General features: G+C 41.7%; 1 protein-coding gene across 2 annotated transcripts in view; it reads left to right on the top strand.

Moving 5' to 3' along the window:
• The first annotated feature begins 3,892 nt into the window (after window positions 1–3,892).
• Window positions 3,893–25,839, top strand: part of GPD2 (glycerol-3-phosphate dehydrogenase 2) — a 145,761-nt gene continuing 123,814 nt past the window's right edge. The window contains exon 1 of one of the 2 annotated variants that reach the window (XM_080668528.1): window positions 3,893–4,226. The gene's annotated coding sequence lies outside the window, so the exon portion shown is untranslated. Of the gene's footprint in view, window positions 4,227–4,792; window positions 4,908–25,839 lie in introns of those variants that run through there. The other variant, XM_080668527.1, reaches the window with a different exon arrangement.

Here is a 25,839-nt window from a genome sequence, read left to right as displayed (position 1 = left end):
TCTGGGCGCACAAAGACCCTTTGCCGTACCTTCAATTCTCTGTGAGCTTTTCTCTTTCCTTCTAGTTGTAGAATTTTCACTCAGCCAGCTTTCCTGTGGTTCTGGATGGTGTCCGTTCTGTCTTTTAGTTGTAGTTTTGAAATTGTGCGAGGCAGCAATTTAGGTGCTTACCTATGCCGCCATCTTGGTTTTCTCCATAGCCAAAATTTTTAAACTTAAACTTCTTCTAACGCCACTTCTTCAAAGTAGACTCGCCCAGGCTGTGGTATTTTGTGGAAGAGCTACACTCAAGGGGCCAAACAGCCACATGTGGCTCGTGAGCCGAGGTTTGCCGACCACTGGTTTAGGCAACAGGGTTGTTAAACTTTCCATGATATTAAGCAGTTCTTGAATGAAAATGGTTGACTCCCAGGTCCACAGTTGACTGCCAGGTCCAAGGTTGACTCCCAGGTCCTGGGATGTACAACTCCCAGCCAGGTTAGAATGTCCTTTCTTTTTTTAAAAAAAAAATAAATATATTTTATTGATTTTTTACAGAGAGGAAGGGAGAGGGATAGAGAGCTAGAAACAGCAATGAGAGAGAAACATTGATCAGCTGCCTCCTGCACACCCCCTACTGGGGATGTGCCCGCAACCGAGGTACATGCCCTTGACCAGAATCGAACCTGGGACCCTTCAGTCCACAGACCGATGCTCTATCCACTGAGCCAAACCGGTCAGGGCAGAATGTCCTTTCTTTAATCAGAACAAGGCAATCACAGTTGATTGAGCATGATTAATATTTCTTATAACTATAGCTAGTCCCCAATATTCTATTTTTGCCCCAATAGATGGTCATTAAAGGTACTTGGTAGAATCACCAGTGGAAGGTTCCCCCATGTTGGGGAAGGTTCACCCCAGCATTTGGGTTTCAGATATCTCAGCAGCAGGTAGCTTTGGGAAAGGAAGGAATTCTTGCTAGTATTGTTACACTGTAACATGGAAGATAACCTAAATTCACCTGACACCACTACAAAAGCAAGATAGATTAATTGTGGGCAAAGCTAAGCTTTGGTAAGACAGGAACACATGGAAAGAAGTAAGCTTTTAGATTTGGGTGCCCCTGTGAGGCTGAAAACCCATGACTGTGCTGAAGTTTTCTTAGGCACAGGAGAAAAGACTTAGGTGGCACCCAAGTTACTTGACACCCTCCATTTGAAAGACAGTAAACATAGTTTCATTCCAAATGCTGAGTCATGACTATGATGACAAGGAGAAACACTTAAGACTTCAACTTCCTAGTTGTCAGTAGATGACTTCTGCTGAAGTAATTACTTCAGGTTTTAAATTACGTTATAGTAAGTGCTTCCCTCTTACACCTTCACTCAGTCTTCCATGTTCTTAGCCCTCACCCTATTTACTAGTTTGGTTTTGTTTTAATTCCATGAGCAAAAAGAAGCTGTAGCAAGTGTATGTGTGTATAAGTTTCCAAATTAATAATTATTCCCCTCTTTCTCTCAAAATTATCTTAAAAATAACAAGAAATTGCTTAGTCATATGGGAAATTATGCTGTTAGATACCCCGATCCGTAACCAAACTCAGTGGAATTCTTGTCATAATATGCAAGATGTAGGGGCAGAGATGGAGAGGCAGAGGCTACTTTAGATCCTCATAAATAGTATACTTAACTTTGAAGCATTATGTATAAGGCTAAAAAGAAAAATTTATTTTCATATTTTATTCCCTCTAGAAAATACTGATGAAGTAAATAGGGAATCATTTTGATTTCATAAATTTCTGTGGGTTTTAAAGTAGAATTATCATAAACCTTCATTTTGAAATTACCTAGTATTTATCTTAAAAAATTAACAACTTTTTAAAAACCTTTTTGCCTTAAACAAAAATGGATGCCTAATTTCTGCTGATTAATTACAAGTCAGCTATGTTTTCTTGCAATATTTTACAGCACTATCCTATTAAAAAATGTTTTTTTTTCAAGGCTGTAGTTGAGATTAAGTGTGTGTACAGAGCGTGGGGGAGTGGAGGGTAGAGGTGGGGTTGTTTAGAAAACCAAGGTCCAGAGTAAACTGTAGGCTGATCACCTTAAGCTTCCTTATCTCTCCTTTCCCAACCTCTCCCATACACACCTTTTTCTTTTTGTGCTTTTCCTGAATTCCACTGGATGTCTAGTGTCCTTATGCTTTCCTTTGGTTGTTTTGGGCTCCAACTTTGGCAAAAGAAATCATCCAATGCTTCTGACTTTTTTTTTCACCTCTAAATTCTCTACCTCCTCCCATGTCCTATTTCATTAGGGTCTGACTTGGGTTAGACCATTATTGATAAGAACTGAATCCGTGCTGGCTTGTTAGCTGGCAAGGTGACTAGGACTTGTGGGAAAAATACATAGTCGACATAATAGGCCCTGGAGCAAATTGTTCACCTAAGCATTAATTTCAAATCAATAAACACTAACTGAACACATATTATGTTTATTGGCAGTGTGCTAGGCGCCAGAGTATGAAAGTGAATAACAGATGGTCTCCATTTTCCAAACACTGAACTGTTTTGGGTGTATTAGGGGGGAAGAAATCCAGGACTGGCACCTCAATTCAACTAGATTAACGTTCTGTGTAACATGCTGCTCTTCTAGAGTTTGGGATTGGAAAAAATATAAAAGCATTGGTCTATTGAATTGATTCTCAACACTGGCTGCGTATTAGAGTCACCTGGGGAAGCTTTTAAACTGTGTTTCTCAAGCTTTAGTGTGCCTCCGAATCATTGGAAAGGCTTGTTAAATCAGACAGAAAGGCCCAGCCTAGAGTTCAGGAATCTGTTAATCTGGAGTGAAGTCATATTTGCATTGCTATGAAGTTCTCAGCTGATGCTGCTGGCTGCTGGCTCCCAAGGGCCCCCTTTAAGAACCACAGCTTTAAAATATAAGGACTTCCAGGTTCCATCCACAGACTGATTCAATGGATGCGGGGATGGGAACTTGGGTCATTTTACACCCCACTCCTATTCCCATGTGTATTTTGGGGGAGGAACAAACTTTCCTCTACCCTTCTATGTTCTTCTGAGTGGTCTAATAATCAAATGGACGAGAGAGATTAACAAGAGAAAAATAACCAAATGTAATGACATACATATCTGTATCTATGGGAACACCACATACATGAGCGGTTCAGAGTCAGAAAGGGAAAATGAAGTACATATGGTATTCTGAGCTAAAATGACATGGGGCTTCAGAGGGGAGGAAGGTCATTTGCAGGAAGGTAAGAACAGATGCTTAGTAATTAGATGTTTGCCCTGCCCTATAGATAAGTCTTAAAACGTTAGTTCTTGTAATACCTCATTATCTGCAAGGCTCTCAATTTTTTCTTTAAGGGAGAGGTAAAAGTTTCTCCATGAGCCCCCCATAGGGTCTCCATTGCCTCAACTTAAAATAATCCACCTGCCAAAATAGCACATCTTGGTGGGGCCTGTTCTGAACCCCTTCAGTAGCCAAGGCTGACAACCACTGTTTCACCAGATCCACTATCCACTGGATAGGCTGGTTTCCTGAAGTTACTGGGACGCAATGAACCTACACATGCCTCTGGGTTAATTTTAATAATTATGCGGTATTTAAAGAAATTAGTACGTGACTTAATAAAGAATTGGAAAAACCCACCACTTTGATTTTGGTTGAAACAAACTTGGCTGCCTTCCTTTGGAAGGCCTTCCCAAACCGCCCCTGGATATTTTCCAACACCGCGGTAGAAATATTTGTAAAGCGCCAGAAGTCTTCGGAGGAAAGGTCTTCAAGAAAGAAATGGGGTCCATTTATTCAGCACCCTCCTGGCTCCACCTGGTCTGGCCTAACACTTGTAGTTCCAAGTGAGCTGGGCATGCTCAGTGGGCAGGGTCACTTTTGTGGGGGGTGCAACTGGGAAGCCTCCAGCTCTACTGCGGGGCTCTGCGCCTCCCCCCACCTGTTCGAGGCTGGGCCTGAGGAGCCTGCATCCTCCCCCCTGGGGCCAGGGCTTGGTCTTCCCGGCGGGTCCCGCGCTGACATTCAGGCGGGGAGTCAGGAGGCCGGGCGCGCCTCCAGAGCGCGCGGGGGGAGCCGGGCCAGGGCTCTGGGCTCTGACGAGGGGGAGGGGGGTTCCCAGGGGTTCGCCCGCCTCCCAGACGCGTTTCTAGGCCCAGGGAAGCCTGCCCGCAGAGCAGGGGAAGCCAGATTCGTGGGCGGGTGGCGAGAAATCAGGTAAGCCAACCCCGCGGGCGGGCCAGCGGGCCAGTGTCTCCTCTCCCGGGCAGGTGGCAGGGCGGCTCGCATGGTGGACAGAGGCAATCGGACACCTCCACCATCTTCCCCGGCCTAGTGCAGCAAGGCTTTCCTGTCTGGCAGTCGCCTAGCAAGGCGGGGCGGAGGGTCTGGAGTGGCGCACGGCGAGAGCTCAGGGCAGGAACCGCCGCCTGGGACAGGGCCCATCGCAGCCGCCGCGCCGTGACCCCACCCGGCGGGCCTGGAGCCCCGTGTCCCCGTCCGTTCGCGTTCATTGGGCCGCGGAGACCTCGCCAACTCGCCGCCGGCTGGTTCACAACGCTCCCCCTTCCTCCCCGCCCCCCCGCAGCCCGAGCTCCCGCCTCCACTTCCGCGCCTCCTCGCTGGGCCGGAGGAGCCTGGGCCCCTAGAGCAAGGCCCTAAGTGTCGCGGCAGGAGCAGCGGCCGCGCCCCCAGGCCACCCTCAGGGCGGGAGGAGGAAGTGCGGGCGGGCGGGGCGCGGCGCCGGGCGCGTCGGGTTACACTGGCTCAGCCCGCCCCGGAGTGACATCCACGCGCGCCCGGCCCAGGCTCTGATTCCGAGCGAGACCGACTCCGCCCGGGCCGGAGCAACCGGGTGCTCCTGCCCTCTCTCCCCTCGCGCCACAGGACTAGTCACAGGTGTGTGCTTCCCGGGAGCCCCCGTTCCCTCGCCCCCAGGGTGGCAGAGCTCCCTGTCCGACCCCGGCCAGTCCGCTGCAACTCCTGTGTTGGGGTGGGTGGTGGCGGGAATCTGGGGATAGAGGTATACTTTCTCCCCAACAGCAGAAGGTGGACCCATTCTTATCTGGGGCTTAGCAGTTTACTTTGGGGGGACGGTGGGCGGGGGGTGGTAATACATTAGTTTCCTTAGTTAAGTGGCGGGACTTCGGGGGGGGGGGCGGGTAGGGTGGGTATTCTCTCTTACGGAAAGTTCACTGCAAACTTTCGGCTGGTGGATGTCGCTCCTCTGATGAGGATTGTTGCTCCCGTCTGAAGCAGGAGAGGGAAGGATTCTAGAAGGGCTCCGAGGCTTCTCTGAGGACCTTACCTGCTGGAGGCTGGCAGTTCTGGGAAGAAGTGGAAGGCGTGGGTGCACAGATGAACTTAAAGCCGCCCCCACGCCCCGAGGGGCAACTTCCACGGAGCAAAAGGAGATTTGCCCCGATTGCATTGGCAGGAAGGGATAGCCTCTGAATGAGGTGCTGCTCTAGGCTGCTTTCCACCGTGTAGGTCGAGGGCCACTCGCTCCTTCCGTTGTAGGCGTCCCAACGTCGTTTACAAACACAAATCCTCACAAAGTCTTCCTGGCAAGGGCCAACCCAAATTACAAACACATCATAAATATCATGAGAAGAGGCAGCTATAGGAATAGCTAGCAGCTAATTTAGTCAACTTATACTTGCATAGCTAGGTGAGGGAAGGAAGGGTAAGTTTCATCAGGTCTTTATTGCTTAGAATTTTGCCTATGTTCCAAGTTTAAGAGATGTGAAGTTTCTTTGGAGTGTGGAGGCTAATGGCAACTGCCGAACTGGTGCCAAGCACTTCCTGGTAGCTACTGAGCAATCTAGTGTCCGAGTCCTGCAGTTTTTGCTGGCCATTTGCTGGATGCCATTGCCCAATGGATACCATGTGTAGCCTGGGGCACCTTATGATGTGTTTCTCAAAGGGGCATATGTCAAGTTTAACATTCCCTTGGTTTTACAAATCAGCTCTTCAAATAATGAACCAGTTCCTTAGTGAATAATAGATGAAAGGTGGAATTTGGGGTTTGAGAACCAACACTGACAGAGCTGCCCATTCTGGTATCTCACATAGTCACTTGATTTTATAAAGAAATTCTCAACAGCATTAAAGCTGTGCTTCCTTTTCTCTTCCTCTGATTATTAAAAGGTGCAGTGTCCTGGCCCAGTAATTGACAGCAAGGCCACAATGCTACTGATCATCAGTGGGTTTTACATCCCACCTATCCATTTAGTTTTTGCAGCTATTTAATCTAATTATAGATATTTAAAAAAACGACTATCATTGTACAAAAATCATATTGGTAAACTATTATACCTCTGTTTGGTTATTTGTTTTTTGTCATTCATCACTAGCTTGTCAGTTCTGTGAGAGGACTTGGTCAGCCTCACACAGTTTTGTATTTCTAATGCCTAGAGTGGTGACTAGCATGTAATAAGCCCTCAGTAAATGTTTCCTCCATGAGTGACTAAACTGTGGGACAAACTTTAGCAGAGTGTAGTTGGGGAAGAAAACCAAAGACTTTGGCATTAATCTATTTAAACTCACTGAGCCTCAATTATCTCCTTGGTGAACTGTGGATAATAACTTATGAGATAATACATATAAAAATGCTAGAGATGGACCTGTCAGGAAGTAGACTTAAAAATATTAGCTTTCTGCCTTATATGTTTTCTTTTTACATTCATAAAGGGAAGTTTGGGTAAAGAATACAGTTAGCTAGATAATTTAGCTCTAGCATGTCATGCATGAATTATCCAGGCTCTCTCTTTAATTTGGTGTGCCTGATTGGGGGATGAGGGGAGGGAAGGTGGTTAGTGGCAGCTAGGGTTGTTAAAGAAGGGAAGTAATTTCCAGATCATTATCTAATTTATCCTATTTTTTTTTTAATGTGATGATGTTTTCAAAACTTCTTTTTTCCTGCTTGTCAACCAGACTCACTAGGTTGTCTTAAGTGCAGAAACAACACTTCAGAAAGAGCATTAGAAATCAAATGTATGTAAACTTGGCTTCTTAAATGAAGTTTTCTGTGGGCTTGCGCAGCATTATATAGTACCAAGTGCTAGGTAAAGAAAAAGTATGGTTATCCTGCTTTTAAGAAGTTCAGTTCTTTTTATACAAGGTAAAATATATACATGTAAAACAACTAGAGACCAATGCATAATCACATACCCAGTGGTAGAATGCCAACTTATAACTATTTAAAAATATATATATTTTAATTAATTTCAGAGAGAAAGGGAGAGAGAGAGAGAGAGAGAGATAGAAACATCAGTGATTAGAGAGAATCATTGATCAGGTGCCTCCTGCAGATCCCACACTGGGGATGGAGCCCACAACCCGGGCATGCTCCCTGACCCGAATCGAAATGTGACACTCAACCACTGAGCCAAGCTGGTCTGGCTTGGCTTATAACTCTTGTGGTTATGGAAGGGAGATGTTAATGTGGGTTCAAGTGCTTGAGACAATTTAATGGTGAAGAGAATCTCATATTAGCAACAGAGAGACTTAAAGTTTCCTAAAGATTACAGCAGAAAAAAAAAATACAGCAGATCATCTTTGTTTCAAGAATGTTTGCTATTTTGTACTTAGTGTATCAAAATGCCAGCACAATCATCTGCTTTCAAAATGAACTATCTGTGGAAAATTATATTAGAAACCTATAGCAAAATTTTGTATGTGTACTAAACAGTACTTTTCACTATGTCTCTGAAATTTTAAAGCCCAGGATTGGAATTGCCATTGTCTGTTGCTCTATCCAATTGGGTACAATGGAGTATATAATTTTTATCTGAAGTTTCAGGAAAAGTTACTAGTCATTAGGCTTGGGACCTCTACAACTGCCTAATTTCAGGATTGTTATTTTGGGAGATAGGGAAGGACTGAATGTAAGTAAACCAAGAAGGTATTATCAAAGTGTTTTTCGATGTTTATCGAAATAATTAGATAATTCCATTAGGACTTACCACCTTTGAGATAAGAGGAAAACTTGGAAGAAGAAACTAATAAAGGGCATGTTGTGTATTTCCTTGTTTAGAATTGTTGACAAGATGGGGGAAAGAAATGTAGAATGATGGGATTGATCTCAGGGACATTTATGGAAAAAGAAACTCCGGGAGCTAATGGTTTAAGTACCTGAGGAAGTTCAGATAATATTTGTAACCAGAGTTTGTCCAGAACTCTAATTTTGTGTCCTGACATGAACTTGACTATGATTTTTCCTCTCATTTTCCAGGATTTTCATTTTTTTGTTGGAGGGTCTTACTAGTTCCTTGCTTTAAATATTTCTCCCTACATCATGTTTGTGCTCTTGTTTCCCATTTTTTAGGTGAAAATTTTACATTGGTTCTTTCAAAATCAGAGTTTTGATTTATGCAGCAGACAAAACATGGTTTTTGAATTTAATTAGGTCAAGTTTTTGTCTTATTAGTTCACTAAAATTAGTGGGGAAAGCTAGTGGGAAAATGTTTCCCTCCTAACTAAAATTTGTTGTTACATATGTATTAACAAAATTTAAAAACATTATTTGGGAATGTCCTTTAATTTTTCAGGCAAATTGAAATTATTACTGATTGTAATACTTCCTTTTTTAATAGGTACTGTTAATGTGTGGGTATTTTTTGTTTTTTGTTCTTGTTAATCCTCACCTGAAGATATTTTTCCATTGATTTTTAGGGAGAGTGGGAGAGAGAGGGAAAGACAGAGAGAAACATCGATGTGAGAGAAACACATCAATTAGTTGCCTCCTGCATGAGCCCCGACCAGGGCCCAGGCTGGGGAGAAGCCTGCAAATTGAGGTATGTGCCCTTGACCAAAACTGAACCCTGGACCCTTAGGTTCCTAGGCTGACACTCTATCCACTGAGCAAAACCAGCTAGGGCAATGTGTGGGTATTTTTTTGAACAAATACTATTTAATTTAGTTTTTTTTTTTAGCCTCGTATTTTTAAAATAGTGATATGTCCTCTGTGGAATCTCATATTTGATCACCTGCCTATATTCTTCTGTAAAATACTTTAAGATAGAGGAGAAAAGAAACCCCATAAACTAACAGAGAGTCTGTTTTCTGAAAATGAGATTTCTACAAGCTGCTACTGTCAAATGAGATGGCCTCTGAGTGTGACTAGTTGATATAAGCTGAGAAAGCTTTATTACTTACTTTATATCCAACAATGACCACTAAGGCCAGTTGGTTATACAATAGGAACAGAAGTATATGTTCACGGGAAACATTTAAGAAAAATTTTGGTTACGATTTTATGCTAGTATTATTTCATTAAAACATAATAAACATCTGAATGTATTTGCAAAGTGGTAAAAATAATGCAGTTCAGAGTATTAGGTTCTCAAAAGTCATTTTCCTTGTTTAAGTGGAATAAAGAAAGGATGTTTGGTTTCATTGTGGTAACATCAAAACTGCTTTGATCATACCACCCTCTGCTCCTCCCTTCCGAGGCTCGCTCAGTCTTGTTGGATAAAGTTCTAAATATTTGTCACGGAATTTATGGCTTTTCTCATCTTTTTTCCCTTTATTTTATTTTATTTTATTTTATTTTATTTTATTTTCCCATCACCATTTATCCCCCCTATACCCTCTCCCACCTCCACCCTCCACCCCTTACCCCCGCCGCAATCACCACACTATTGTCTGTGTCCAGGAGTTCTTTTTCTTTTTTCCTTTTTTGTTCAATCCCTCCACCTCAGTTTCTTGCCTTATCTATCTGTGAATTAGCCAAATTGTATTACTTAGCATCCCTTTAATCTGTGTTATTGTTACTGCTTACCCTATGCTAATGATCTTCCTCCTGCTTCACCATTTGAAATCCTATCAATCCTTGAATATCCTGACCACTGGTTGCCAGTTTCATGATGCTTTCCCTCACAGCCCAGTCAAAAGTGTTACACACGTTTTCTATATTTTTTGTCTTAAATTCTGTGTTTGTTTTTTTAAAAAATAGGTATAGTTGGCATATTAGTTTCAGGTTTACAATATAATGATGTGACACATGTGTAATCACCACACTAAGTCTAGTAATCATCTGTCACTGTGCATTTATCATAGTACTAGAGGCCTTCCTTCCCCCGGCTGCCGGCACTGGTTTTCCTCCGACACCCGGGACCCAGGCCGCAGTGGAACCAAGCCTTCAGCCTTCAAGCTTGGCTCCGGCCCCAGGGGAGCCTTCAGTCTTCAGTCTTTGCTCTGTGCCTGCGTATGCAAATTAACCCGCCATTTTGTTGGGTTAATTTGCATACTGACTCCTGATTGGCTGGTGGGCATCGTGGAGGTACGGTCAGTTTGCATCTTTCTCTTTTATTAGTGTAGATTGCTGACTGTATTCCCCTTTATCTTTTCCACCCGTCCGCCCACAACCCCTTTTTTCTGGCCACCATTAGCTTAATCTCTGATTTTATGAGTCTGTTTTGTTTTCTTTATTTGCTTTTTATTTTTAAAAAATCTTTATTGTTGAACTTTGTTTTTTAGATTCCACATATAAGTGAAATCATATAGTATTTGGCTTTCTCTGTCCAACTTATTTCACTTAGCATAATATTATGTCCATCTACATTGTTAAAAATGGCAAGATTTTATTCTTTATTATGGCTGAAGAATATTCCATTGTAAATATATACCACATCTTTATCCATTTATCTATCAATGGACACTTAGGTTGCTTCCATATCTTGGCTATTGTAAATAATGTTGCAGGGAATACTGTACATTTTCTAAACACTTCAACTACTCTTATTTATTCCTGTGTATGATAATTAAAAGTGTATCATTTCCTCTCCTGCAGGAAATCATGCAGAACAAAGGCTGGATCTTACACAATTTTGTAGACCTGACATGCCCAACCCACATGTCTTGCAAATAGTTGTTGAATGAATGATTGCATCATAATTTACTCATCACTTAATTGCTCCAGAAATAAGTGGTAGAAATGGGTACGGTGTGAGTAGACAGCAGGTAACACTCAGGCGGGTACATCTCAGATAATCAGTTAAACTGGATACTTTGTCTTTTTCAGGCCTCTCCTTTCTCCCTACACATTTGGCAGTTTTGACATATAAAGTATATTTAGGAGGGGGGATGAAAAACTGCATTTGATCCAAATTTATAAAAACAATCCCTGAAAATCAGGGGAGGGATATACAATTGAGGAGGTCATTTGATATCCGCTGAGGGCTCAGCCAACTTTGCCAGAGCTCTTAGGACTCTTTTCTCTCACTCATTTAACCCTTCTCCCCCACCTGCCCACTAATCCAGTCTCTTAAAGAATTCAGAAAATTGCCGAAACCAGTTTGGCTCAGTGGATAGAGCGTCATCCTGCAGACTGAAAGGTCCCAGGTTCGATTCCGGTCAAGGGCACGTACCTTGGTTGCGGGCACATCCCCAGTAGGGGGTGTGCAGGAGGCAGCTGATCGATGTTTCTCTCTCATCGATGTTTCTAACTCTCTATCCCTCTCCCTTCCTCTCTGTAAAAAATCAATAAAATATATTTTAAAAAAAAGAATTCAGAAAATGAATTCATAACAAGACAATTGATGTCACCTTCTCAAAGGTTTCTGGGTCCTAAGGGGACAAAAGTCTTGGGGACCATTTATGCAGGCTAGATAATAGACGGAGATTTTGTGACCATTGATAGGAGATTTTGGGGAGATTTTGGGGAGCTGTGTTTACTTCTATGCATCCTCGAAGTTACATCATAGCCACTTAAGTGGGGCTTTGGTCAGTCTCTGAAAATTTCAGTTTCTTCCTCTGTTAAATGAGGTGGCTGGACTGCATGGAATTTGAAGCCCACAATAAAGTATGGAGTGTTTTATTACTCTTGTCCTATGGATGATATTGAGGAAATGAACACTATCATGCTCATTGGCAGTACATACAAATTTATGTTCTTCAGCCACAGTTCTTGCACCTGTTTCTAGACGGCACCTTTTCCCATTTCTTGCCACAGCTTTTCTGAATCTTCATCATTTTCTTTGGGCCTTTTACCCTACCTGTAAAAGGGAAATACAGTCTTGGTCAGTGGGTTCTGTTCACTGCTGGACCCTGCCCTAACTTTTTTTTTTTTTAATTTAATAAATCTTTATTGTTCAGATTATTAAAATTGTTTCTCCTTTTTCCCCCCATACCTCCCCTCCACCCGGTTCCCACCCTACCCTCTGCCCTTACCTCCCCCACACTGTCCTCATCCATAGGTGTACGATTTTTGTCCAGTCTCTTCCTGCACCCCCATACCCTTCCCCCCTGAGAATTATCAGTCCACTCCCTTTTTATGCCCCTGATTGTATTATATTCACCAGTTTATTCTGTTCCTCACATTTTTTTAATCTTTATTTTTTTTTCCAAATTTTTATTAAGGTATTATATGTGTACATATCTTACCATTGCCCCCCACCCCCACCCCACTCCCATACATGCCCTCACCCCCCAATGTTTTGCATCCGTTGGTTACTCTTACATGCATGCATACAAGTCCTTCAGTTGATCTCTTATTTCCCCCACCTCTCCCTAACCTTACCGCTGTAATTTGACAGTCTGTTTGATGCTTTACTGCCTCTGTAACTATCTTTTTGTTCATCAGTTTATAATGTTTTTCATTATCCCCAAATGAGTGGGATCATGTGGTATTTTTCTTTCATTGACTGGCTTATTTCACTTAGCATAATGTTCTCTAATTCCATCCAAGTGCCTACAAATGGTAGTAATTCCTTCTTTTTTATGGCAGCATAGTATTCCATTGTGTAGATGTACCATAGTTTTCTGATCCAGTCATCTGCTGACAGGCACCTAGGCTGTTTCCAAATCTTAGCTATGGTGAATTGTGCTGCTATGAACATAGATAGGGGTGCATATATCCTTTCTGACTGGTGTTTCTAGTTTCTTAGGATATATTCCTAGGAGTGGAAATACTGGGTCAAATGGCAGTTCCATTTTCAGTTTTTTGAGGAAACTCCATACTGTTCTCCACAGTGGCTGCACCAGTCTGCATTCCCACCAGCAGTGCACGAGGGTTCCTTTTTCCCCGCATCCTCGCCAGCACTTGCCGTTTGTTGATTTGTTGATGATAGCCATTCTGACAGGTGTGAGATGGTATCGCATTGTTGTTTTGATTTGCATCTCTCGGATAATTAGTGACTTTGAGCATGTTTTCATGTGTCTCTTGGCCTTCCTTCTGTCTTCTTTTGAAAAGATTCTATTTAGGTCCGTTACCCATTTTTTTATTGGATCCTTTATCTTCCTTTTATTAAGTTGTATGAGCTGCCTGTAGATGTTGGAAATTAAACCTTTATCAGTGATAACATTTGCAAATATGTTCTCCCATACAGTGGGGTTTCTTGTTGTTTTGTTGATGGTTTCTTTTGCTGTGAAAAAGCTTTTTATTTTGATGTAGTCCCATTTGTTTATTTTCTCTTTGGCTTCCATTGCCCTAGGGGCAGTATCACTGAAAAAGTTCTTTTGGCATATGTCTGAGATTTTGCTGCCTGTGGATTCCTCTAGTATTTTTATGGTTTCCCGTCTTATATTTAAGTCCTGTATCCATTTTGAGTTTATTTTTGTGTATGGTGTAAGTTGGTGATCTAGTTTCATTTTTTTGCATGTATCTGTCCAATTTTCCCAACACCATTTATTGAAGAGACTGTCTTGACTCCATTGTATGCTCATGCCTCCTTTGTCAAATATTAATTGCGCATATTGGTTTGGGTCGATATCTGGATTCTCTATTCTATTCCATTGGTCTATATGTCTGTTCTTGTGCCAATACCAGGCTGTTTTGAGGACAGTGGCTTTGTAATACAGCTTGAAATCTGGTATTGAGATCCCTCCTACTTTATTCTTCTTTCTCAGGATTGCTGTGGCTATTCGGGGTCTTTTTTTATTCCAGATGAATTTTTGGAGAGTTCTTTCTAGGTCTGTGAAATATGCTGTTGGTATTTTAATGGGGAGTGCATTGAATCTATAGATTGCTTTGGGTAGTATGGACATTTTGATGATGTTGATTCTACCAATCCATGAACATGGTATGTTCTTCCATCTGTTTACATCTTCCTCTATCTCTTTTTTCAGTGTCCTGTAGTTTTCCGCATATAGGTCTTTTACCTCCTTGGTTAGGTTTATTCCTAAGTATCTTAATTTTTTTGGTGCGATGGAGAATGGGATTGCTTTTTTAGTCTCTCTTTCTGTAAGTTCACTGTTGGTGTATAGAAATGCCATAGATTTCTTGGCATTAATTTTGTATCCTGCTACATTGCTGAATTCATTTATTAAGTCTGTTAGTTTTTTGATAGAGTCTTTCGAGTTTTTTATGTACAATATCATGTCATCTGCAAATAAGGACAGCTTTACTTCTTCTTTTCCAATTTGGATGCCTTTTATTTCTCTGTTCCTCACATTTTTAATTCACTTGATATTTAGGTTCACTTGTTGATAGATATGTATTTGTTGTTCATAATTTTTATCTTTACTTTTTTCTTCTTCCTCTTCTTAAAGAATACCTTTCAGCATTTCATATAATACTGGTTTGGTGGTGATGAACTCCTTTAGCTTTTTCTTATCTGTGAAGCTCTTTATCTGACCTTCCATTCTGAATGATAACTTTGCTGGGTAGAGTAATCTTGGTTGTAGGTTCTTGCTATTCATCACTTTGAATATTTCTTGCCATTTCCGTCTGGCCTGCATAGTTTCTGTTGAGAAATCAGCTGACAATCGTATGGGTGCTTCCTTGTAGGTAATTAACTGTTTTTCTCTTGCTGCTTTTAATATTCTCTCTTTGTCTTTTGCTCTTGGCATTTTAATTATGATGTGTCTTGGTGTGGTCCTCTTTGGATTCCTTTTTTTTGGAATTCTCTGCGCTTTCTGGACTTGTAAGTTTATTTCTTTCACCAGGTGGGGAAAGTTTTCAGTCATTATTTCTTCAAATAGGTATTCAGTATTTTGCTCTCTCTCTTCTTCTGGCACCCCCATAATTTGGATGTTCGTACGCTTGAAGTTGTCCCAGAGGCTCCTTACACTATCTCCATATTTTTGGATTCTTTTTTCTTTTTGCTTTTTCGGTTGAGTGTTTTTTGCTTCTTTGTATTTCAAATCTTTGACTTGATTCTTGCGGTCCTCTAGTCTGCTGTTGGGTCTCTGTATTTTATTTTTTATTTCAGTCAGTGTATGTTTAATTTCTAGTTGGTCCTTTTTCTTTTCTTTTTTTTTTTTAAATATATTTTATTGATATTTTTACAGAGAGGAAGGGAGAGGGATAGAGAGCTAGAAACATTGATGAGAGAGAAACATCGATCAGCTGCCTCCTGCACACCTCCCACTGGGGATGTGCCCGCAACCAAGGTACATGCCCTTGACCGGAATCGAACCCGGGACCCTTCAGTCCGCAGGCCGATGCTCTATCCACTGAGCCAAACCGGTTTCGGCTAGTTGGTCCTTTTTCATATCTTCAAGGGTCTCACTAAATTTATCGGCTTTTTCTAGGATATTCTTGAAAAGCCTTATAACTGTGGTTTTGAATTCTATATCCAGTCGTTTGTTTTCCTCCATTTCTTTCGTTTGTGATCTGTTTCTTTGTCTCCTCAGTTTCGCTGCTTTCCTGAGTTGGTAGGATAGCTTTGTGTGCTAGGTTTCCTATATGGCCCAGTGGGTTGGCCTCCCCAGTTACCTGAGGTGGACACTCTTGGTGCACCCCTTTGTGGACTGTGTGTACAGCCTTGTTGTAGTTAAGTCTTGATTGTTGTTGGTATCACTGGGAGGAATTGACCTCCAGGCCAGTTGGCTGTAAGGCTGTAGTGAAGTCTTGATTGTTGTTGGTATCACTGGAAGGAATTGACCTCCAGGCCAGTTGGCTGTGAGGATCAGCTGTGTCTACGTTGGGAGAAGTTCGGTGCTGGAGACCGCCTTATAGGATCAGACTTGCAAAATTGCAAAAGCCTCTGTGCTCAGCTTGGATGGGGCGGAGTCTCAGAGCAGAGCAGACAGTCTTGGCTTCCCTTCAGCCCTGCCCTTGCGCACGCGCTTCCAGACCCCTGCCCGCCGTGGCTCCCCCGAGTCTCCGAGTCTCTGTGTGCCTTTCTCTCTACCTGACACTCCAGACTCCCCCTTTATGAGCCTGGGTCCACGGGGTTTCACCCAGAACTGGGGTTCTGTGCAGTTGGAACTGGGGTTCAGTGCAGTCGGGGGCTTCCTTCCCCCACCCGCCAGAGAAAGTCAGCCAGGCTCTCAGCCGCCCTTCCTCTCTGCATGTGTGTCTCCATACCGCAGCCCTTTGCCGCTCCTCTGATTCTCTGTGAGCTTTTCTCTTTCCCTCTAGTTGTAGAATTTCCACTCAGCCAGCCTTCCTGTGGTTCTGGATGATATCCGTTCTGTCTTTTAGTTGTAGTTTTGAAATTGTTGTGCGAGACAGCAGTTTAGGTGCTTACCTATGCTGCCATCTTGGTTTCTCCTGCCTTAACTTCTCTTACTTCCCTGAGTTTGGGTTTTTTTTCAGCCTCTCTAGATGCAGCATTTACATCTGGGAGATGCTGTGTTCCTTGATCTCCCTCCTGGTTTATGCTAATAGGATCTGTCATACAAGTATATTTTTATTTATTTATTTCATAAATTTGCTAGTATTAACCCCTTTCCCTCACCCTAACCGACCATTAAACAGCTGGTATATTTATCTAAAAAAATATAGATTCACAGGAAGCGGGTTAGAGAGCTAATCTAATTCTGTCTTTTTATTATTTATAATAAATAGTAATAAATATCATTTATTGAGCAATCATCATATTCCAAGCACTGTGCTAAGCACTTTGGGCACATAATTTCATATCAACAATGAACTCTGTCACATCATTGAGGGAACAGTTCCAGAGAACTTAAGTGAGTCACTCAAAGCCACATAGTTATTTTCTGGTATGACAGAAACTTCCTTGAAAACTACACAGAAATAGAATCAAAATATAATTGTACTCACATATCTGTCATGCATTTCCTGCTCTTTGCTACTTTGGTTTCTATTGCTGTACTCATTGAACTTTGACTTTTAACACTTCCATTTTCTTTTTGTTTTTAAAATGTTTTTATGGATTTCAGAGAGAAAGGGAGAGGGAGAGAGAGATAGAAACATCAATGATGAGCGAGAATCATTGATCGGCTACCTCCTGCACGCCCCACACTGGGTATCTAGCCCACAACTTGGGTGACCGGGAATTGAACTGTGACCTCCTGGTTCATAGGTCGACGCTCAACCACTGAGCCATGCAGGCTGGGCTTTACACTTCCACTTTCTAACACTTTACTCTTTAACACCCATGGTACTCTTTTGATTTGACTTCTAGGAACCCATGACATTTTAAAAATCCTCTTTAGTCTTAATGGATGTGGAAACAACTTACGACTTGATATTAGTCTGCTTTTTGCACTTCTACACCTGGGTTTATGGATGATATTGAGGAAATGAACACTATCATGCTCATTGGCAGTACATACAAATTTATGTTCTTCGGCCACACTTCTTGCACCTGTTTCTAGACGGCACCTTTTCCCATTTCTTGCCACAGCTTTTATGAATCTTCATCATTTTCTTTGAGCCTTTTACCCTACCTGTGCATTTTTTTTAAACAGAAGATGATTGATAGCAGTTAGAGCAGACTAAACTGTCATAACAGAAAGATCTGAAAATAGATAAAAGCACAAACACAGCAGGTCATGGCTTGGGTGGTGAATGGCTTTCTTCCACTGGGTGATTCAGGCATTCTGGAACTTTTCATTTTGTCACTCTGCCACCCCTTAGGGCAACATTTTTCAACCTTTTTCATCTCATGGCACACATAAACTAATTACTAAAATTCTGCGGCACACTGAAAAATATACACTGAGTGGCCAGATTATTATGATCTCTGAATGCATAATAATCTGGCCACTCAGTGTATATTCTATATAATAAAAGGCTAATATGCAAATTGTCCCCTCGACCAGGAGTTCGACCAGCAGGCAGGCTGGCCAACCGCCCATGTCTCCTCCCCCTGGCCAGGCTGGCCGGACCCCACCCATGCATGAATTCATGTACCAGGCCTCTAATATATATATATACTGTGTGGCCAGATTATTATGCATTCAGAGATCATAATAATCTGGCCACTTAGTGTATATTTTGCTGATCTAACAAAAAATAGGTATAATTTTGATTCATTCACAACAGATGGCTATTGTTGTGTTGGCTGTCGTCATTTTCTAAAATTTGACAACTTAAGGGGAAATAGGTAGGTCAGTGCCCCGAATAGATAGTCAGGCATTGCATTTTTAAAAAGTTATTGTGGCAAATCGGTTGAAAATCACTGTATTTTCAACTAGTGAAAGTGAAAAAGAAGCGTATCTACTTTCTAAATGCTTAGTCTTAAAATAAATGTATCAATTCCACTCACATACCATTGGCCTGAAATCAGGTGCACAGACACAACTTATTAGCAAAGGGAGATTGGCAAATGTAGTCTAGCTGGGACCGGGAAGAAGAGAATATTGGTTTTTAGTGAAGAGTTAGCTATCCCCCTCACAGTGTTCTTGCATCCTATTATACTGAGAAAACACAGATAGGTCAACTTTCAAGATTTTACTCTCCTTTCCACATCTACATATCTGAGTCCACCAACTCCATCAATCACTACCAACACTGAGATAGAGTTATCCAAACTTGTTGCTTTACTCAATACTTCTCATCCCCTCAGATAGCTTACTCCATGAAATTTCTCCATGTTCACCTGCATTTTAAATATTTGAAGTTGTTCAAGATTCTCCCATTACAAAAACAAACCAGACTGAAAACCAGAACTATTCCTCCACCCTGCACTCTCCTCTTGCTACATGCTCACTTCCTTCTTTCTTTCTTTTTTTAAAAAATATATTTTATTGGTTTTTTACAGAGAGGAAGGGAGAAGGATATAGAGTTAGAAACATCAATGAGAGAGAAACATCGATCAGCTGCCTCCTGCACACCCCCCCCTGGGGATGTGCCCGCAACCAAGGTACATGCCCTTGACCGGAATTGAACCCGGGTCCCTTCAGTACGCAGGCCGACACTCTATCCACTGAGCCAAACCAGTTAGGGCCCTCCCTTCTTTCAAGCTATGCTTCCTGAAAGCATATTTTATATGTTGTTTTTCTACTTCTTCCCCTTCCATTTACTCTACAGCTGTTAGAAATTTGGCTTCTACCTTAGATTAATCTGTTCTTGTTATGATTACTGGTGTTCTCCTGACTGGCAAGTCAATGAGACCTTATTACTTGAAATGTCTGTGGTGCTGCTCATTCCCTCGCGAAATTGAACTTTCACTAGGCTACTATGATTCTTTGTTCTTTGTTTGGACTGCTCCTTGTGGATATTTCTGAAGGTTCTTCTCCTTGATATTGGAGTTCCCTCAGTTTATTGTCTTCTCTTCATAGATGCTCTCTGCACCATTAAATTTATCTGCTATATCCCATTCAATGATTCCAAAGTCAACATCTCCAACTGGAGCTCTTCCTTGAGTTCAAACTCAGTGAACATTTCTACTTGGATGTCCCACAGTTAAGACAGGACTCACCATCTCTCCCACTCTCTAAATGCTGTCTCTTCTCTAAAATGCTGTTTACTCCCATCTATGTCATCTATTCATTTGTGAAGTTTATCAATCACCTAATTATGTGCCAGACATTTTCCTGCAAATTAAGATTATAGTGATACACAAAACAAATATGATCTCTGCTTTTTTTAAAAAAATATATTCTTACTGATTTCAGAGAGGAAGGGAGAGGGAGAGAGAGAGAGAAACATCAGTGATGACAGAGAATCATCGATCGGTTGCCTCCTGCATGCCCCCCACTGGTGATCAAACCCGGGCATATGCCGTGACTGGGAATCGAACACTGACCTCCTGGTTCATAGGTCGACTCTCAACCACTGAGCCACACTAGGTGGGCTGATCTCTGCTTTTGTAGAGTTTACATTCTGGTATCGGGGAAGAAGTAATAATGATTAAATTAAGAAATGACTTATGAGGTGGTGATAGCTATGGGATTATTTTGGATTTGGTGGTTTGAAAAGGCCTGTCCAAGGAGCTGACATTTGAGCTGTTTCCTAAGTGACCAGAAGGAGCTAGCTATGCAAAGATGAACAGAGCATTCCAGGCAGTGGATACGGCTGGTACCAAAACCCTACTTGTATTCCTGGTGAATTTGATGGGCTGAAGAAGGTGAATAAACCTGGAACTTAGTGAGTGAGAGTGAGAGATGTCTGTACTAGTTTCCTGTGGCTGCTGTAATGAATTATCTAACCTTGGTGGCTTGAAACAGACATTTATTCCCTCATAGTTCAGGAGGCCAGAGTTTCAAAATCAGGGTCACTGGCCAAAATCAAGGTGTTGCAAGTCTGTGTTCTCTTCTTAGGCTCTGGGGAAGAATCTGTTCCTTGCTTCTTCCAGCTGCTGGTGGCTTCCAGCGCTTATTAGTTTATGGTTAATTATCTCAATCTCTGCCTCTATGGTCACAATGCCTTCTCTTCTGTGTGTGTCAAATCTCCCTTTGCCTCCTTTTATAATGATGTATGTGATTGCATTCAGTTTCCACCTTGGAAGTTTAGGATAATTTCTCCATCTCAAGATCCTTTGTTTAATCACATTTGCAAAGGGTTTTTTATTTTTACTTTTGGTTATATAACATTCACAAGTTCTAGGGTTTAAGATGTGGATATCTTTCAGTCTATACCACAATGTACAAGAGAATCTTTAAAAAGTAGGCAAGGGCCAGAAGAGCCTTTTTTTTTTTTTCTTTTCTGTTTTCACATTTTTATTGGGGACACAGGGAAGGGTACCTCCCTCCCTGTTAGTGGAGGTGTTCACAGTTTCTTCAGCCACTCCACGCTTGGGCCCTGTGGGTCCTGCGAATGGTTGGGCACATGGGGCATGTTCCCATCATCTCGGAGGGGCACTGGGTAGTTATAGGGTGTGATCCTATTGATTATGGCCATGTGCTTGGTGTAGAGGGGGAAGGCAGGGAGAATTATAGTCCCGGCCATCTCGGTTCAGACGGCCAATCCTATGGAGCTTTATAAGGCCGATTAAGGCACTTAGTTTTGTTCAACAGTTATATAAACCATTGGATGATTATGTGCCAGTAAGTGAAATGCTGTGGTTTTGCTATAAAACAGTGTCCCTCTTAACTTCTCATAATGTCTCTCTAAAAAGAAAAATTAAATGGAAATTAATTAAAAAATTAAATTAATTGTATTCCTAGCAAGAGAGTATTAATTAAATATTAAGGAATAAGGTTTTGTTGGGTAGAATTGAGCTTTGAAGAACAACAAATCATTGTTATATAAGATATCCCCCCTTCCCCAACCAGTTTTGTCCCCTTGTGGGTATTACTGCCCCCATTCCGAATGCATGCTATCAAAAACTGCTCTGGTTGCTAAAGTGGACTGGATTAGGGTAGGTGAGGGAAGGAAGCTTGGAAATAGGATTTTAAGAGTCTATTTTAATTGCCCAACTGAGGAATCACAGTTGTATGGACAAGCATTGTGTTAAAGATGGAAAGAAGTGAATGGATTTAGGATGTGTTTTTGAGATAGAGTTGGTTGCTGATAGATTAATTATATATAGCAAAGAAACAAGAATCTAGACAAAGGCTTACATTTGTTACTTGAGGAACTGGGCCATAAACTGAGAAGAGAGAACTGGGAGAGAAGCAGGCTTGACAGAAAGCATAAAATTCTGTTTTGGGCTATGTTGAGGTTGAGGCACTTATTAGATATTTCTTTGGAGATGTCAGACAATTGGATAAATGGAGTTTGGAGATTCTAAGTGGCATTTTGGCTGAAGATACAGAGTTAGGAATAATTTGCTGTAGGTTGTATTTGATACTGGATGGCATTACCCATAGAGAATGTATATATAAAGACTGGGGCCATTAGGAGCACTGAATTATTTAGAAGAGAAGGAGGAGTTGCCAGTGGAGATAGGAAGGAAATCAGGAGAGTGTGGTATCCCTCAAGTTGAGTTCAAATATTTTTAAAGGAGATGTGTCAGTTATAGTTACTGCATTTGGTGAAATGAGGCCATTTGTGATCTTGACAATCTGACATACAGTTTAAGTAGAAGCTGGATGAAAGGTTATTGGATTGAGTTGTGGAAGTAGAGATAGTGCTTACAGACAACTTAAATAAATTTTGTTGTGAAGAGAATCAGAGAAATGGGAAAGTTCTTGGAAGAAGAAGATATTGGTTAAGGGAGGTTTTTTTTTGGAACCAGAGAGTAATAGAGTGAGCTTAAGTAGAGAAGAAATGATAGAATGATTAAGGAGCAAGGAAAAACTAATGAAGACAGGAAAGAGTGATGGATAAATGTTGGAGTATAATTCCTAAAGGGCCAGGAAGTGAGGAGATCTACGGTACAAATGAAGAGGTTGGTGGCTACTAGACATAGGGACATTTCAGTCATAGTAAAAAGGACTGCAGAGCCCAGCCGGAGTGGCTCAATCGTTGAGTGGTCACAGTTTGATTCCGGTCAGGGCACATGCCCAGGTTGCGGGCTTGATCCCTATCGGGGGGCGTGCTGGAGGCAGCCGATTGAAGATTCTCTCACATCGTTGGTGTTTCTGTCTCTCTCTTCTACTTCCTTCCTCTCTGAAATCAATAAAAATATATTAAAAAAAAAAAAAGGGATTGCAGAGACAATGGGTAGAAGCTGAAAGGTCATGGATTGAGTTGTGGGAAAATCGAGTTCTTACCTGATTGCTTCTTCTTTCCCAAGGAAGTGTGATAATATTGGGGTGGGGAGCAGTGAAACAGGTTTGGGGAAAAAGATTTGCAATAGCTGCTTGGAAACATCTCCAGGAAGTGCCCATTACAGATTTGCAGCCATGAATTTAAATTGAGGCTAGTTGTGGTTATGTATTTTCCTCCAGGCATTTCTTCAGCTTTGTACATGGAGGCTTGGAACAGGCCAATGGTTGGGTGCAATTTGAGAATGAGCCAGGTAATTGAGAAGCAGGAAGAGAGGTCTAAGGGACTTAAGGGTGCTTACAAAGGAGAGGTGTCAATGATGGACCTTGACTCTAAACTTGGAAGAAATGAAAGTGAGGGTGTAACTAATAGTGGAATAAATTGTAGGGTCCATGGATTGGAAAGCCAGATACTGCCAAGAAGATGCTGGAATAGAAAGAAATAGCAGAATAGATGAGCTGGAAAAAGAAAAGGTGGTGCTCACATTGTGGGAATGCTTGAAGTCTCAGAACAGTGCAAGTAATCAAGATGCCAAATCAGAGGTTATAAGAATGAGAGTGGGTGGCCGAGGCTGGGTCCAAGAGAAGATCATCAGAGGTGAGATGGTTTAGGAATTGGAGGCTACATGGAAATGTAGAAGATGGCTAGAGTGAAGTGAAATGTGATTCTGTCTGATGCTACAAGGAAAGTTTGGAAAGGGAAACAGCCAGGGTGAATGAGGGCAAACAGTAGTATATGAATAGATGGCAGCAAGAGGGGATAATGGGTGGTAAAGTCCAGTGACATGAACTTCAAAACAGGTACGACTTTTGAAAGGATAGAGGAGAAATTGGAAGGTGAAAGGTGAGATAATCCATTTCCAGGCTGGGGGATTTTTAGGATAGGAGCGGGAGTGTTACTCAAAGTATTTACAACTTAGGTGGATTGGGAATCGCAGAAGCAAGCTTTTGGTCTGTAGTAGGATCCTGGGTACCTTTTGTGAAGCTCGGCATTAATTCTTTAATCACTTTATCATAGGAAGGTCCCAGGCAAGGATCTACTTACCATCTGGTTCATAGACATTTTGATATTTTAGCAACTGGTACAGCCATCCCTATTTACATTGGTTGAACACTAGGCTTAAATCTGAGTGTATAATCAACCTCCCCTTGATGGAATAATGGAAAAACAGTGTTAATAAGCTTTAGCCTTAAAATTCAGGTTAAACCTTGCTTTCTCCATGTTTCTGGGTTTTACCTGGTGGAAGGAACATTCAGAGAAGAGAATATTATGGAGTTTGTAGAGGGTAGACAGTGAGTTTCAGATGATAGAAGGGGCACGGGGAGGGCTGAGGTGAAAAATGGGGCAGATTGTTTCTGGTAAAGACTGAGGTAATGAGGATTGTGAGGCATGCTGGAATTGGTCCTGAGATGTCTTGGAGGAAGCTGGGTGAAGACCTTGTGGCAGCTCCTTTTGACTTGGTGGCCAAGGATGAGCAAAAGGCTCCTCAGAGTTTCCATAGACTTAGGCATCTCCTGGTGGCCTAATGGCCAATTGGAGAATAAAGGCCTCCTTGGGCATCACTCTCAAGTGGCAGGAGACCACATTCTCTAAGGGCCTCTTCCTAGCCAAGATGGTGGTGTGATCCCTGGGAAAGCACCAAATAGGAGGTGCTTTCTCCTATTTGGCAGAAACTAAGGAGTGCTGCTTCTGGAAGCAATGATCATAGCAATCTTCCCTCCAAATGGATTTAGACTATTGTGCTCTCCACTCCACTGTCACGGTCATAGGCTTAAGTATATACCCTTAGGAGTTTATGTGTAGATGTTTACACCCAGTCTCCTGATTTCCCTGCTCCCAGACTCATGTCCTTTCAGTTTATCTCCCAGCACTGCTTCAAGGAACTGGGAATGGGAGAATGGTCTTTTAAATTCAAATGTGATTCTGTCTGATCCTACAGGGAATGTTGTAAGGATTAAGATGATGTGTATAAACTGACTAGCACAGTCCTTATAACACAGCATGTAACCAGCCAATATACCTAAAAGCCTTCCTTGCCAATTCATTGCCTACTGGACAACAGCCAACGTCTTCTGAATGGCATATAAGATCTCCGGAGATGTAGCCCTGCTGCCTGGTCAGTCTCCTCCCCGCCTTCCCCACGTATGACTATTGCACAGCCTCCTGCGTTCCAGGCATATCACACCCTCTTGTTCTGGAAAATGAAATATTCATTCATGCTGTCATGCCTTTGCTCATGTTCACCCTGCACCTGGTCAGCCTTCAACATTTGAGCTAATTATTGCTTTCTCTACAAACCTGTCCTGATGATGTTTCCTATCTCCCTTTTCCCCCAGGGTAATTACTCCCTTATTCCCTTTTCCAAACCTTATTTGTATCACTTGTATTTGTTTTAGAATTTTCTCTAACCTATGAATTTCTTAAAGCCAGAAATTATGAATTATTCATCTTTGTTTACTCACAGGCTAACACACTAGGTGCCCGATGAATATTTGTTGAATAAATGAAAATTCAATACATATTTGAGTTTAAAATTATATTTTGTTTATTCTTTTTTTGTTTTGTTACTTCAACAGTGGAGGTAAAATTTCTGATAAAGGAGAAGATGAATGAGTGGCCATGAGTTAGGATGGGAGGTGTACTTAATCCTGTTATTTTTCTTTTACTGATGACTTTTATTTACTTGAGTTATGTAATGGTTTTGCTCACAGTTGTTATTGTTTTATTCTGAATTGGAATCATGAACTTAAAACAATTTTTACATTAAAACATAATTGGCATACAACATTATATTAGTTTCAGGTTTACAACATAGTGATTCAACATGTATCTTGTGAAGTGGTCACCATACTGAGTCTAGTAACCACCTGTTGCCGTGTACTTGTTATAATATTTTCTGTGCTGTAAGATCCCTGCCAAAGAGTTTACTGCTGATTTGTCTTCTAGGAATTAAGTGGTTTCATGCCTTATATTTATGTCTTTGATCCATTTTGAATATATATTTGATATGGTGGAAGAGAGTGGTCCAGTTTAATTATTTTGCATTTATCTGACCAGTTTCTCCAACACCACTTATTAAAGAGTATGTTCTTGCCT

The sequence above is a fragment of the Plecotus auritus genome (genome assembly GCF_963455305.1).
Source record: "Plecotus auritus genome assembly, chromosome: 5".
NCBI classification, from domain to species: domain Eukaryota; kingdom Metazoa; phylum Chordata; class Mammalia; order Chiroptera; family Vespertilionidae; genus Plecotus; species Plecotus auritus.
The sequence above is the reverse complement of the archived record's forward strand: the minus strand, read 5'-3'. Positions and strand labels throughout refer to the sequence as shown.